Source organism: Cebus imitator, unplaced genomic scaffold, assembly GCF_001604975.1.
Source record: "Cebus imitator isolate Cc_AM_T3 unplaced genomic scaffold, Cebus_imitator-1.0 Scaffold470, whole genome shotgun sequence".
NCBI lineage: Eukaryota > Metazoa > Chordata > Mammalia > Primates > Cebidae > Cebus > Cebus imitator.
The window spans coordinates 1,720,166-1,722,059 of record NW_016107785.1 but is presented as its reverse complement, the minus strand read 5'-3'; positions in this window follow the sequence as shown (position 1 = coordinate 1,722,059).

The following is a 1,894-nucleotide window of genomic DNA, read 5'->3' as shown; positions in this document are numbered from 1 at the left end:
TCTCACTCTGTTACCCAGGCTGGAGTGCAGTGGTGTGATTATAGCTTGCTGCAGCCTCAACCTCCAGGAATCAAGAGATCCTCCCATCTCAACCTCTTGAATAGCTGTGACAACAGATGCACACCACCTCACCTGGCTAATTTTTTGTAGAGATGGGGTTTTTCCTTGTTACCCAGACTAGTTCCGAACTACTGAACTCAAGTAATCTCCTTATCTCAGCTTCCCAAAGTGCTGAGTTACAGGCATGAGCCACTGTGCCCAGTCATCCAGTCATTTCTTTCTTTTCTTTCTTTCTTTCTCTTTCTTTCTTTTCTTTCTTTCTCTTTGTTTCTTTTTTCTTTCTTTCTCTCTTTCTTTCTCTTTGTTTCTTCTTTCTTCTTTCTTTCTTTTTTCCTTCTTTCTTTCCTTTTTTCCTTTCTTGACTTCTTTCTTGACTTCTTTCTTTCTTGCCTTCTTTCTCCTCTTCCTCCTTGTTTTTTTTCTTCTTCTCTCTCTTTCTTTTTCTTTCTTTTTTCTTTCTCTCTCTTTCTTTCTTTCTTTCTTTCTTTCTTTCTTTCTTTCTTTCTTTCTTTCTTTTTCTTTCTTCTCTTTCCTTCTTTCTTTCTTCTCTTTCCTTTCCTTTTTATAAGGTCTCACTATTTTACACGGGCTGGAATGCAGTGTTGTAATCATGGCTTGCTAAAAGCTCAACCTCCTGGGCTCAAGTGAACATTACATACCAGCCTCTAGAATAGCTGGGACCACAGGTGGACACCACCATGCCTGGTTAATTTTTTGGATTTTTGGTAGAGATGAGGTTTTGCCATGTTGCCCAGTTTGGTCTTAAACTCCTGAACTCAAGTGATCTGTCCATCTCAGCTTCCCAAAGTGCTGGGTTACAGATGTGAGTCACTATGCACAGCTCTTTTTTCTTTTCTTTTCTTTCTTTTTAAAACTATTTTGAAATTAGGTCTTGCTCTGTAACCCAGGCTGTTGTGCAATGGCATGATCACGGCTTGCTGCAGCCTCAACTGCCTTAGCTCAAGTGATACTCCCACCTCAGTCTCTTGAATAGTTGAGACCACAGGTGTACATCACCATGCCTGGGTAATTTTTTGTATTTATGGTAGAGAGAAGGTTTTGCCATGTTGCCCATTCTGGTGTCAAACTCCTGAACTCAGTTGATCTTCCTACCTCAGCCTCCCAAAATGCTGAACTACGGGTGTGAGACACTGTGCCCAGTCCTTTATTCTTTTATCTTTTTTTTTCTGGTGAGATTAGGTGTCACTCTGTTACCCAGACTGGACTGCAGTGGCATGGTCACGGCTTGCTGTAGGCGCAACCTCCCAGGCTCAAGCGATCCTCCCACTGCAGCCTGTTGAATAGCTGAGACCACAGGTGCCCACCACCATGCCTGGCTAATTTCTTGCATAGACATGGTGTTTTGTATCTGTAATAGAGATGGGGTTTTAATATAGATGGCGGTTTTTGTGATTAAGTCTTGCTCTGTTCATTCAAAAGTTTGAGCCTCTGTGCACAGACTGGTCTCAAACTTCTGAAGTTAAGTGATACACCCACCTTTGTCTCTCAAGTGCTGGGTATGGGTGTGAGCCACTGTGCCCAGCCCTTTTCCTTTTCCTGCACCTTTTTCTTCTTCTTTTTAAATTAGATCTCATTCTTTTACCCAGGCTGGAGTGCAGTGGTGGGATAAGGACTTGCTGCAGCCTCAACCTCCTCAGCTCAAGTAATTCTCCCACCTCAGCCTCTTGAATAGCTGAGACCACAGGTTGATGCTAGGCTAAGTTTTCCTATTTTTGGTAGAGATGAGGTTTTGTCATGTTGCCCAGTCTTGTCTCAAACTCCTGAAGTCAAGTCATCTGCCCACTTCAACCTCCCAAAGTGCTGGGTTACAGGT